Source organism: Peromyscus californicus, unplaced genomic scaffold (assembly GCF_007827085.1).
Source record: "Peromyscus californicus insignis strain IS unplaced genomic scaffold, ASM782708v3 Scaffold_5__1_contigs__length_169319896, whole genome shotgun sequence".
NCBI lineage: Eukaryota > Metazoa > Chordata > Mammalia > Rodentia > Cricetidae > Peromyscus > Peromyscus californicus.
The window spans coordinates 162,015,768-162,030,169 of record NW_026294573.1 but is presented as its reverse complement, the minus strand read 5'-3'; positions in this window follow the sequence as shown (position 1 = coordinate 162,030,169).

The following is a 14,402-nucleotide window of genomic DNA, read 5'->3' as shown; positions in this document are numbered from 1 at the left end:
TAATTTAAAATATTATGTTCTATGGAAAAAAATTAGTCATAAAGGACCTTGCATTATTAGTATAGTCTGTGAAATATCAAGGATAGACTAATTAAAAACAAAAAGCACTAAAGTTGGCAGTTGGCTAAAGGGCGGGGCACAAAATGGCAGTGCATAAGGAATGAAGGATGGCTGGTGTGGATTTCTTTTTGAAGTTATGAAACTGCTTTAAAGTTTGTGTGACAACGTCTGAAAAACTCAGTGAAAACACTAGAAACTACAGAAATACTAACTTTGGTAAATTTTATAATGTATGAATAACATGCCAATAAATTAATTATATCTTTAAATACCAAAGACTGTGTTTCACAAAGCCAGACTGTCACCTGTGCTAAATGTCGCTGAGAATGAGAATTGATTTGAAGAGTTGGAGCTGGCCACAGACAACACTTCAGACTGATTTACCAGTGAAGGAATGTTGGTCATTTTGTATGATACTACAATAAAATACCTTAGATAAACACCAAATTTAAAAAAGGCTTAATTTTGTTCCTGGTGTCAGAAGTTTAATTCTATGGTTGGTTGGAGCTATTGCAAAGAACCATGGCAGAAGTACCCATGACCAAGAAAACTGCTCACCTCATGAGAGACAGAAGGAGGAGGGAATCAGGAGAGGGAGAAGTGGGGAGGGAGGAAGGTAGAAATGGGGGAGGAGAGAGCAAGACTAAGAGAGAGAGGGAAAAGGAGAAGGACAGAATGAGGAAGAGCAGGGCTAAGGCATCTGCATCCCTTGGAAGAGCATCCCCTAGTGACACAGTCTTTTCAAGTGTATCCTACTTCTTAAGGTTTCTAGCACTTCTCTGTGGCGCCCCAGGCTGACCACCAAGCTTTTAACACATAGGCTTCTGAGGAATCATCAGACCCAGTACAGAAGGATTCAGAATCATAAAGTACATCTGCATTTCAGGGTAAGATTTTATTTAAAATCAATACTACTAAGTCATACTTTTATGTGCATATAAATAATCCAGAAAATGAAGAAAAGTAAAGTTGGCGTCTGAGACTTAATAACAATTTAGGAATTACCAGAATGGCTAAATTAGCACTGAACACAACGAAATTAGTAGGTCTGGCTCTGGTGGAAGCTAATACTAACACATATTTTAATCAAAAGGAAGGTGAAGTACACAGATTCATGTGCAGATAAAGTTTTAGATTTGTTGATGGGAAAAAGAAATTTTCGGAGTGATAACTTTCCAAATGGAGTAATGTTCGTGCCATTTGTCATAGTTAAACAAATGAGAACATTTACAAGAAGAGAGGTGAAAGCATCTTTAGAGAGAAGGCATATAGAATGTTTATTTTGGAAAACATATAAGTATAAGTTGTGTTTCAATTTAGTTTTGAGATCGGAAATTCAAATTATAATTTTCAGCACATATGTGAAAATTTCTTCAGCAATGGTTGGCCAGTGTTGCACAGGCAGGCAGTAGGTAAACTGGTGGATTTAAAAATATTTGGGGTCTTTTCAACATGGTGTCACAGTGGAGAGAAGGAGGAAGAAGGGAAGAAAGAGAAGGAAGGAGGGAGGATGGAAGGGAGGGAGGGAGGGAGGGAGGGAGGGAGGGAGGGAGGGAGGGAAAACTAGCACTTGGGAAGCTACTTCAAGCTAGCCTGACCTGTGTAAGACCCTGTCTCAAAAAAAAAAAAAAAAAAAAAAAACCTTTTTAGACTAGTAATGTAAAACTATGTTAGGATTTGGGGCAAAAAAATGGCAGACTTAAATGTATATAAAACTTTGTATCAGAATAGGGAGTAGAGAACTTGAAAGTTATCACCCACATTGCATTTCTAAATTGTAAATCAGAATTGTTTCATAGATTTGTAGTAGAAATATGGATAGCACAGTTAATTATAAGAAAAATACTGGGATTGATTTTGGAAAAAGGGGAATAAAATAAAAAATATATTACTTTATATTGCTTATTATTAAGTCAGATAACTGGAATGGGCTACTTAACTAAATTTAGAATGTATAAAATACAGCAAAATTTGTAGTCAGAGAATTAATCACGGCATGCTTTATGAAGTAAAGAAATCTTCTCCCCCTACCACTAAGGACATCTCAGCAGACTCATTTTTCTTTCCTCTGTCTCCTGAACTATCATCCCAGCTTTCCCCTGTCAGCTCTATTGGTCTCTTCTTTATAAGATCACTTTATAGAACTCCAAAGAAATGAAGGCTGATATTGGCCTTGCCTTTCCCTAAAATCCTATGAATTATCAGTCTCACTTTCCATGGGTAGTATATAAACATGGTGGCATTCTTAAAACAGTTTGGGTTGTATTGATGACAGATCATACCCAAGACAACAGTATTTAAAAGTCTACACATACTGAACAGAAACCACTCTAGGAGGCATGCTAGAAATCAAGGCACATAATAAAGTCTTTAAGTCCCCTTCAATTTGGTTAGTAAGAAAGATAATAATTATAAAAGCAAGAATAATTTGTCCTGATTATAAAACAATGAGAAAAGAGACACATAAGGTCATGGGAGTAATTAGTATATTTCAACAGATGAGCAGGTTGAGAAACCTGTGTACAGAGGTGATAGTTGTGCCTCCATTTAAATGAAGGGGGATGAGTCATGAAACCCTGCTGGAGATGAGATGTAGGCAAAAGAGCTGCAACTGCTAAGTTAAAGCTGGGGTGAGCCGGGTATGCTGAGAAACAGAATATGTTGTTAGTTGACTAGAGCACTGGTTCTCAACCTGTGGGTTGTGACCCCTTTGGTAACCCTCCGTGTCCAAAAATATTTGCATTATGATTCATGATTCATAAAAGTAACAAAATTCCAGTTATGAAGCAGCAATGAAAATAATTTTGACATTGGGTCACCACAACATAAGGAACTGTATTAAAGTGTCACATTAGAAAGGTTGAAAACCACTGGATTAGAGCATTGTAACCAAGAGACATAGGAAGATAACATGGGGGGCTGGAAGAATGGCTCAGTGGTTTCAGAGCACTGGCTGATCTTCCAGAGGTCCTGAGTTCAATTTCCAGCACCTACATGGTGGCTCACAAACATTTATAACTGTAATCCCATGGGATCTGATGCCTTCTTCTGATATGCAAATATACATGCAAACATTTACATAAAGTACATAAATAAACTTAAAAAAAAGAAGATGATATAATGGTAGAAAATGAGGTCAGAGAGTTAGGTAAGGACCTAGTCACATAGTGCTGTGAGGACAACATAAAAGATTTGGGATTTCATTCAGTTTTTAGTAGTAAACCATTTCATTGTTGTTTGCATTTTGATAATGTCAATGGTGGGAACTAGTTTATGTCTTAAATATATCACTACCTTGTCTATGAAAAGTACACCATAAAGAGAGAAGCAAAAATCCCAGAGAGTATATAGCAGTTTCTTACACAAAATATAAAGCCTTAGATTAGGATGGAGATGGAAGTAAACCAATGGTAGATTTGTGAATTAGTGCCAGAGAGATTACCTTGTTAAATATAAATGAAGGATGAGATAGAAGGAAAAGAATCGATGTGACTTTGGGTACTTGGCCTGATAGAGCAGCTTAACAGAAGGTCGGACTTTTACAAAAGTAAATTATTTATCTCAAAGGTAGAAATGTACCATTGAATGAAATCGCGTCTACTTAAGCCTGTAGTCACATTGTTTGGTCAAGTTGATGGAGCATGCTCTGCGGACACCTCTACTATGAGATCATATACCATGTGAAACACTTGACAGACAGAGATAAAAAGCCTAGCTTGCTCCAACTCATAACTAATTCATAAGATAGAGAGTTGTGTCTTTTTGAAAACTGAGACCCCTAGCTGTGTTTTACATAAAAGATAGAATGAAATCAATAGAGCTTCCATAGTCTAACACAACTTCACTATAATATCTTGATCAGTATTTTCTGAATTTCTTGTAGAAAGAGAACAGAGTTAAAATAGAAATATTTTACTGAGACATATTCGTGAACTTGTAGTCATCAATATATCATGATTTATATACCCCAGTGCTTCACCCTCCTCTGGTTGGGAAGGGATGGGAAACTTATCTATATTACCTTTAATCTCTGTATAGGCTTATTGTTGAGTCAGCATTTGGTGGGAAGGGATAACTTTTTACATGATAATCAATAATGATTGCATAAGCAAGTGAAACAGAACACAGATCAACTGTTACTTGAAGTGATGTACATGCAGAAAGAAAACAAAAGTTCTGGGGCTGGTTAATGCTCAGTGTGTAAAGGCACTTGTGGGCATGTCTATTGGTCTGAGTTTAACCCCTGGAATTATCATGGAGGTGGCAGGGGAGAACCAATTTCTCAACATTGTCCTCTGACCTGAACATACATGCTGTGGTACACAGGACCCCCCCCTACACACATGAACACAAAACCAATAAATAAAATTTTGATAACTAGGATGCCAAGAAAGAATGCACAAGATTTAACAAAATATATCAAGCAGCAAAATAGATAACAGGAAAATTTTATAAATTGTTTTCAGTTTGCCTCTGGTAAAGAAAAGGAACCAATTCCTGAGCTATAAATTCAACTCTGAGTGCGAACTGGTGACTCTTGGGGTAAATCTAGCCCTGAGATTTATTTTTGGCCTTCAGAATGATTTTGAAAATGATTTTCTGAAGTTGTCAAGATTTGAAAATTTAAAGATTTATATCTTTCTTCTAAATTCAAAACTCTGGCAACACTGGAGATTGGATTTATAGTCCAAGAAGACAGCTGGCTGGAGCTGATTAAATGTCACATCTATAATCTAAGCAAGTTGCCTCAGCCTCAGACACTCACTCTGCTTTCCTGATTATTTAGATGGAGTGTCAATGCCAAGTTGTTCTACTCATCTGTATTCTGTTAGCTGACACGCTTCTACCCAGTAGTTAATCCTCTACACAGCAGGACAAATTCGAACACACTTCCAAAGTATAAACCGAATTATAATTTTTCTGTGTATAAGTCTTAAGTAATTTCATATTGTCTTTAAAATAAAATTCAAGTTAATTCATGGTTTTGTCTGAAATTTTGTTAGAAATATCCTATTTATAAATATCATTTGCATGAATATGGTATTAACTTCCTTTAGAATACCAACTGTATGAATTTACTGTTTGATGTAAAATATTAGAAACTTAATTATAAAAATGTTACTTTGGTACATTTGAAATAAATTTTACATCTAATATATTGATATTGAAATAGGAATTTTGTTTTATGTCACCCAGTCTACCATATATTAGTAATCATTAAATGAATACAGTCAAATTTCATAATATGCATTATGAAAATGTTGCTATAAACCCCATTATTTTGTACAATTAATATACACCCCATTTTTAAAATTCTGTTATTCAACAAGGTGTTTATCTTTAATCAGAGAAATTCTTTTTGTAGGAGACTGAATTCCTGGAATGGAAACTAACATCTTAGACTCCATTATAGTGCATTCTTTGTTACTGCTGTTTTATGAAATGGTCTCAACATTATAAATGGAACTTCAAGTCATGGCTGAAATTCCACCACATGACTTCCACTAAAGACAACTAACTGAATTGATATTTCCTCAAAATATTTCTTAAGAACCAATACAAGGGACTGTTTTTGTTTTAAAGAGGAATAGTTGTTGTTTTCATGGGGTGATTATATATATGAGGAGAACACAATGCTAATCTGTATTAACTATTATAGTCATTATGTGAAGCTAGTCAAGAAAATATATGGCTAAAAATTCATGAAAACCTAAATGTACAGCATCACTATGAGTCTTAAATGACCTGAACTCTTCTACTTTATATTCTGATTGATTTTGCCTCTTTCCCCCACATTTATTCAGATTTATGTAGATACAACGAGGAAGTGTATGGAAAGACGTCATGAGGCCACCAAATGATCTTTGAAGACAAACATTCCCCACCTTTACCATTCCTCTTACTTTGTCAAAGAGATGAAGAAAAGCAATACATTATTGGATCCTCAACTTCTGCCCATTTTAGCATGCACACACAAAGCAGTGGAGAAAATTTCCAAATAATTACTTTTGGGAAATAATTCAATCAATTGTTTTTAATTTCATAAATCTCTTTCACAATTACTGTCCATATGTCCAAACCCATATTGCCCACCTTGAAAGCAATTTAAACTTTGTTTACTCTCCTTCCCTTGTTAAATTGCTGTTTTTTTTTCATCTTTCTGTGTGGAATTCTCAATATAAACTCAATAAGTATAGCGAGTACTGACCATGCTGTAACCTGAATCTTATTTTGTCTCAAAATGTTTTACTCTCAACAGCTTAGTCCAATGCTTTTGAATTCAGCCTCATAGTGATTTTCAGGACATAGACAGGATATGCTCAGATTTTTTGACAGAACATAACTTGAGTGGTCTTTGACTTGATCCCCTCTAGAACCCTTGTTCTACCCTGAAACCTCCTGAACACGATTTTCCCTGCTTGTATTTCTTTCAGCATCCTGGTCTTCTGAATTCCCACCACGATGTCCCATTAAGATCCATTTATAGCATTCCAGGGCATTGCAAGCCTGAAGCTTCCACTCTTCCACTTCTCTCCTGATAACGAGTTCCAAAAGTCTAAGAACTGCGTTTTTTTTTTTTTTTTGTAACAATAATGTACTTTATTTTTCTATTTACAAGATTTGCTATTTTCTTTCTTTTTATTTTTTTTATTTTATTTTACAATACAATTCGGTTCTACATATCAGACACGGATTCCCTTGTTCTCCCCACTCCCGCCCCTCTCCCCTTCCCCCCAGCCCACCCCCATTCCCACCTCCTCCAGGGCAAAGCCTCCCCCCAGGACTAAGATCAACCTGGTAGACTCAGTCCAGGCAGGTCCAGTTCCCTCCTCCCAGGCCAAGCCAAGCGACCCTGCATAGGCCCCAGGTTTCAAACAGCCAACTCATGCAATGAGCACAGGACCCGGTCCCACTGCCTGGATGCCTCCCAAACAGATCAAGCTGATCAACTGTCTCACTTATCCAGAGGGCCTGATCTAGTTGGGGGCTCCTCAGCTATTGGTTCATAGTTCATGTGTTTCCATTCATTTGGCTATTTGTCCCTGTGCTTTATCCAATCTTGGTCTCAACAATTCTCGCTCATACAAACCCTCCTCTTTCTTGCTAATGGGACTCCCAGAGATCCACCCGGGGCCTAGCCATGGATCTCTGCATCCAGATTCCTCAGTAGTAGGATGAGGTTTCTAGCACGACAATTAGGGTGTTTGGTCATCCCATCACCAGAGTAGGTCAGTTCGGGCTGTCTCTCGACCATTGTCAGCAGTCTGTTGTGGGGGTATCTTTGTGGGTTTCTGTGATCCTCTCTAGCACTTTGCTTCTTCCTATATTCATGTGGTCTTCATTTACCATGGTCTCCTATTCCTTGTTCTCCCTCTCTGTTCTTGATCCAGCTGGGATCTCCCGCTCCCCCAAGCTCTCTTTCCCTCGATCAGGACCAGATGGTTTCAGCGCAGAATTCACCCAGATCTTCAAAGGAGAATTAATACCAATATTCCCTAAATTGTTCCACACAATAGAAACAGAAGGAACATTACCAAACTCCTTCTATGAGGCTACAATTACCTTGATTCCTAAACCAAACAAGGATACAACAAAGAAAGAGAACTACAGACTGATCTCCCTCATGATCATTGATGCAAAAATACTCAATAAAATACTGGCAAACATACTCCAAGAACACATCAAAACAATTATCCACCATGAGCAAGTAGGCTTCATCCCAGGGATGCAAGGGTGGTTCAACATATGAAAGTCTGTCAATGTAATACACCAATTCTTGCTACAAAAGCTCGCCATGTTACTTTTTCTGAGGTCATGACCAAATAACAGTCACGAAGTAACTTGGGGAGAAAAGGCTTTGGGGTACAGTCATGCTCTCATTTCAGTGCATCAGGAAGCAGAGAGCAGACCGGAAGCAGGGCTGTGCTACAAAGCCTCAAGTTCTGCTCCCAGCTGACACAATTCCTCCAGTAAGACTCCAGCTCCTAAAGGTTCCACAACCCTCCAAACACCACCACCAGCTGGAGGTACAGAATTTAAATATATGAGCTAATAGATGATGTTTTACATTCAAACCATAACTTGCCCACTCTTACAAAATGGTTGTGATCATCATGGGAGAAAATGTACAGAAAAGAACTTTATGAACTTCACTTTTAGGAAGATATAATTACTCAGTATCTTTATCTATATATGTTCACTAGACATTGTTTGTCTCACGATTATTTTATTGGTTCTTTAAAATAACTTTAATTGAAATGTTCTTAAATTTCATTTATTTTAAAGGAAAAAGAAAAATGTATTTTGAACATTATGCTTCAAAGCAAAGCATCTCTAATGATTCATGCACATAATAAATGCTTTACCCATAGTAAATGTCCTTGGCTTCTGTACATATACAACCAATGGCAGAATGCCTGACATTCTTCCTCCTATAATGTGATGTGGATAAAATAATCTTTCTATTACTTTCTTCATTTGTATGCATTCAAATGAGATGCAGTTATGTAACTTTTAAATATCAGTGGTATATTAAAATATTAGACTATTCTTGCAATCTTGAAGGAATATACATGTAATATATATATTACATATATATATATATATATATATATATATATATGTTTAATATTTCCATGACACGAGTTGAATATATATCTGTTGTAATTCTAACAGAGAAAATCTTTAGGCTTCTATTCTCTAGGATGTATATGGTAGCACACACACACACACACATACACACACACACACATACACACACACACACACACACACACACACACACACACACACACACACACACTGGTTTTTACACATCTAAATATTTCACCAGAATAATGGGAGAGTGGTCTAAAAAAATTATCAAGTAAGGTCCATGTGAAGCCACATCCTCTATAGGTGAAATTATAATTGTACCAGCAATTCTAGGTTGCAGTTTTTCTTCAGTACTCTCAAACGTAAGTGGTCTTATGTGGTGGTAAAATAAAGCTGGAGAGAAAGGGACTCAGAATCTTGTCAAAGGTGCAGTGGAAAGTACTCAGCCATTCAGTGTACTGACTGCTTTACTGAGGACCAGAGAGTTATTCTCAGCACCCACATTGGGCATCTCACAACCTCAGGTAACTCTATTTCCAAGGATGCCTTCCTCTTTTGTCCTCCATGAGCACCAATACATACATGGCATTTACTCACACAGACATAACATATATTAGTAATAATAAATAATAATGATGATAAATATTTTTTAAAGAATCTACATATTTTTCTACCATTATACATACATATCTATGCATCCATTGACATCCCAGAAGTTTGGGTATGAAGAAGATATATATTCTTGGATGCATTGTTACTGCTAATCTGATGATATTGACGCTCAATGTAGCAATCAGCTCAAATATTATTAAATTTGCCTTCAGTTAACATGTAGCTTTAATTTTTTTAATCCAGAGGTTTTTTGGTAACCCATGAATAGGCAGTAAGTTATCTGTAAATTTCTGGACATTACACTTCAAATATCATGCATAGGTGCTTCATTTTCTTCTTGAGGGGAGGATTAATAGATTTTATTAGCTGTTCACTAGTGTATAGAGACAATTCAGGTCTTAGGTATCTGCACAGCCTAAACAATAGTTTAATGGTAGTGCTACTACATATAAATCATGTCATAAGAATATACCTTGAGTATCTTTTTAACTAAGCCTAAATGATGTTATACACAGCTCCAGACCTTATACAAGCTTCCGAAGTCGTAAGAAGGTGTTATTTAAAGGCTATGTCTTATCAATACTAAAATATAATATTTCACTCAGTAGTTACCAAGACTCTTATATGTACTAAGCATCCTTCTATGCTGTGGGATGTTCTGTATGGCAAATGTGTTGCTGATTAGTCAATAAATAAAACACTGATTGGCCATTGGCTAGGCAAGAAGTGTAGGTGGGACAAGGAGGAGAATAAAGCTGGGAAATGGAAGGCTGAGTCAGAGAGACTCTGCCAGCCACCACGATGACAAATAGCATGTGAAGATGCCAGTAAGCCACGAGCCATGTGGCAAGGTATAGATTAATGGAAATGGATTAATTTAAGCTGTAAGAACAGTTAGCAAGAAGTCTGCCACGGCCATATAGTTTGTAACCAATATAAGTCTCTGTGATTACTTGGTCGGGTCTGAGCATCTGTGGGACTGGCAGGTGAGAGAGATTTGTCCTGACTGTGGGCCAGGCAGGAAAACTCTAGCTACAAAAGGCGTCCAACGTGTTGACAAGAGTTTCCACCTAAAACCTGAGAAAAAAGATTCTAAAACGGAGCTAAAAATAGCTTCCTAATTGTCTCTCTCAAATGAGCGGCAGCTGCCGGTTTGAGCTACTGGTGGGTTCCTGGCGTGCATGCTCAACCTGCCGTATGGCGGAAATGAGGCCTTTGCAAGTGGCACTTTGAGCTGCATGGTGGATTTAGCCTTTGCTAGTACAAAAAAAAACAGAGGTTTCTGGGTTACACGCTGCTTGGATAAAAGCATAGACCCATGATAGCTCCCAGAGCTGGCTAAACCACCGCCATGTTGGGAAGCTGAGGTGGGCGGAGCCAGCAGCCACAGCTGCTGCAGTTTAAAGCAATAGATTCACAATAAGACAGATTCAGATGTAATAGTTTACAATGTGTGTAAAATATACGTAGGCTTGAAAGAGAAAAAAAAGTGATATATACAGTTATATAAACAAATACATAGTTTAAAAAAAATAAAGTCTTTAAAGAGACAGTAAAATTAATATAAAAAATAAGCCACGTAAAGATGAATATTACACAGAGAATCTGGATTGTGTTGTCTTTGGAATTTTTAACTGCAGAAAAACATTTGGTTGTAAAAGCTTTTGAGTTATGCCAAAATGTATATTTTAAAGATACCTTGACTTCAAAATTTGGATATAAGGATATGTTGCTTTGGAAAAGAGTCTCTGCTTTTGTTCCCACAGAAAGCCAAAGGCTATGGATTTGTTCCAGATTAAGATACATCAGGTTTGACCAGCCAAGACCCCCTGAAAGGTCTCCGATGACACCATGTCCCAGTTGATCCAACATCCAGAATGGTTTCAAGGCAACTGATTCAAACGATACACCCTCATGGACTATTCCATAATCCTAAAATTTTCTTTGTGTCCCCATAAGATACAGCGCCCCCCTCCAGCAGGAAGTAGTAAGAGAAGCTACGCCCAAATTCCCAAATTATATGTAATTTTACTTTGTTAAGGTTAAAACCTTCCTTTTTGAAAAAAAAAATGGGGGAAGTGCTGTGGGATGTTCTGTATGGCAAATGTGTTGCTGATTGGTCAATAAATAAATCACTGATTGGCCAGTGGCTAGGCAGGAAGTGTAGGCGGGACAAGGAGGAGAATAAAGCTGGGAAGTGGAAGGCTGAGTCAGAGAGACACTGCCAGCCGCCATGATGACAAATAGCATGTGAAGATGCCAGTAAGCCACGAGCCATGTGGCAAGGTATAGATTAATGGAAATGGATTAATTTAAGCTGTAAGAACAGTTAGCAAGAAGCCTGTCACGGCCATACAGTTTGTAACCAATATAAGTCTCTGTGTTTACTTGGTCGGGTCTGAGCATCTGTGGGACTGGCAGGTGAGAGAGATTTGCCCTGACTGTGGGCCAGGCAGGGCAGGAAAACTCTAGCTACACTTCTAGATATGGAAATCAATTCTAGGAAAATAAAAACCAGTAAACTGATGACAAATAATGAGTGAATGCAATGATGATATGCAATGAGATAAGAACATAAGATGGGGTCTGACTCTGTGGGATGCACACACACACTATATATATATATATATATATATATATATATATATATATATATATATATATATATATAAATTCAGTCTTCAAATAATTTAATATTTATAAAAATTATTTCCACAAGTATTTAGCTTGACAAGATCCCAATACCTGAAGCCTTTTTTAGCTCATTGGTGAAATTAGCAAATGCAATTTTAATTTTTTTTAGGATTTATTTAGTTTATTATTTTATATGTATTTGTGCTTTACCTGGAGGTATGTAAGAGAACCACATGCATTCCCAGTGCCTATGGAGGTCAGAAGAAGGCATCAGATCTCCTGGAACTGGAGTTACAGACTATTGTGAGCCACGATATGGATACTGCGGCTCAAACCTGGGTCTTCTGCAAGAGCTACAAGTGCTCTTAACTACTGAGCCAACTCTACATCCCCAACAAATGTGACTTTATATTATATGATGAAGTACATCATTTGGAAGACCTTTATTGCTAAGTGGATAGACATTTTGTTTTCAAAATAATTAAGAAATGATGTTGCAAAATCAGGCACAAATGAAAGATCACTCACTATTCAACACAGAGAAATTAATTTTAAGATAACACATTCCAAAAGTTTAATGATGTGTATTTGAAGTCACACTCCAAAAAGCTATTAAGAAATTAAAATGTTGTGGTTTGATGTGATATAGAAGAATAGATACAATTTTTCCAACCTCATATCTTTCCAAGTCTTGATTTTCTCCATATAGCCAATTCATATAACCTCTTTTAAAAGATCGAATGCAAAAGCTGATACTAAATTTGAAATTTTTATATTAATTTTGTATGTTAAGATACATATTAAACAGATTCATAAAATAACTCTTATCTCATCAAATTATTTTCCCTTGGCAAGTTTTTTCAAAGTAATATGGTATCAACTTATGATAACACGTAAGTGAGTTGGTTGCATGTAGTTTGGGTCTTTCTTGTAGATCATATGTGAGAGATTACCTACTAGGTGACTCTTGCTGGTCTTCATTTCAGGGATGTGAAGATAAATACATTATGACATATGTCTCCAGTTTTTCTGGAGTAGAGATAAAAATCACATGATTAAGTTCATTGTGGTGCAAGAACTTTCTCCATCTGGTTTAACCCAATATAATGTACTGGACACCTGCTATGTGACAGACAGAGCAGGTAAAGGACCAGAACAGTACTAATTCTAATTATTTTTAGCAGTAATACTTACATTTTTGTTACCTATTATTAGGCAACTATAATTACCGAAAATAAAAAATCTTAAATAGATTAAAATGAATTAATTTTACAACAGTTTAGCTTCTGGTGTATTTGTATCTTCATCCAATTGTTATGTTTTAATAAATAAACAATATTTTCAGTTAAATCTCATTCAAAATGAAAGCTAAACTCTGAATACAGATGAGAAAATTAGAATATTTCACTTCTTGAAGGACAGTGTTTTTTTAGAGTTATTTAACATTGGAATGTGAACTAAGAGCCAAAAATATGTGTTGGTGTTTCACCTGAGTGATTATGAACTTCATTAACACCTGTAACCTATTGTAATGTCTAAAAAAATCAGTGCTAGTAGATTCCAGCTTATAATGAGTCTGCTTGTTTTCCACAGTGACTCAGAGTCCAGAAGAATGGGGCAAAGCTTCATACCAGAAGTTATCTCAACCTCCTAAATCTTCAGTGATCTCATCTGCAAACTGCTGGTGTAGCAGCAACAACCAGGACAAGAGAGTTACAAGTGTGCGATGAGGCCAACAGTGCATCCAGCACTGATCTGGCATATTAAGGGCACTTAACAAACATATTAGCAGCTGTACATGTGTGTGTCTGAGCATGTGTATAGATCAGTATAGTAAAGTGCACATGAAGTAGATCTATGTACGTGTATTTGTATCACAGTATATAATAATGATATAAAAATAAATATCAACAAGATGAAACTTGGTTAAAATGAAAATTTTGACTTTGTAATTTTTTCTAAAAATAGTTTGAAATGTCTTTCCCCAGTTTTCACCTTTACAGAACTACCTGTGTTCACTCTTCTTTGTTAAAAGATAGGAAAACAAATTAAATCCCCAGAAGTTTTAGTCTAATAAATAAGAGATTAAAGTTTCCTTCCTTTCTCCCTCCCTCCCTCCCTCCCTCCCTCCCTCCCTCCCTCCCTCCTTCCCTCCCTCCCTCCTCCCTCCCTCACTTCTTCCCTCCCTCCTTCCTTCATGCTTGGTGCTGAACTTAGGACCTCACATAGGCTAGGCAAGCACTTTACCATTGAGTTATATTCCCAGTCCAAGACTAGTACTTTTTCTGCAATTACAGAAATAATAACATAGAGCATTAAGCAGAAGTCATTGAGGGTATCTGGGCAGAAGCATGAGATGTCATGGAGAGAAGAGAAAAGGTGTTTATCAAGGAATCAAAATATGATCTTAGGTTTGAACAATGAGGAGCGCCATTTAAAACAAGAAGCAGCATAAGAAATACATACTGAGATGAAGGGAAAGCAAGGCAAAACACTCAGAA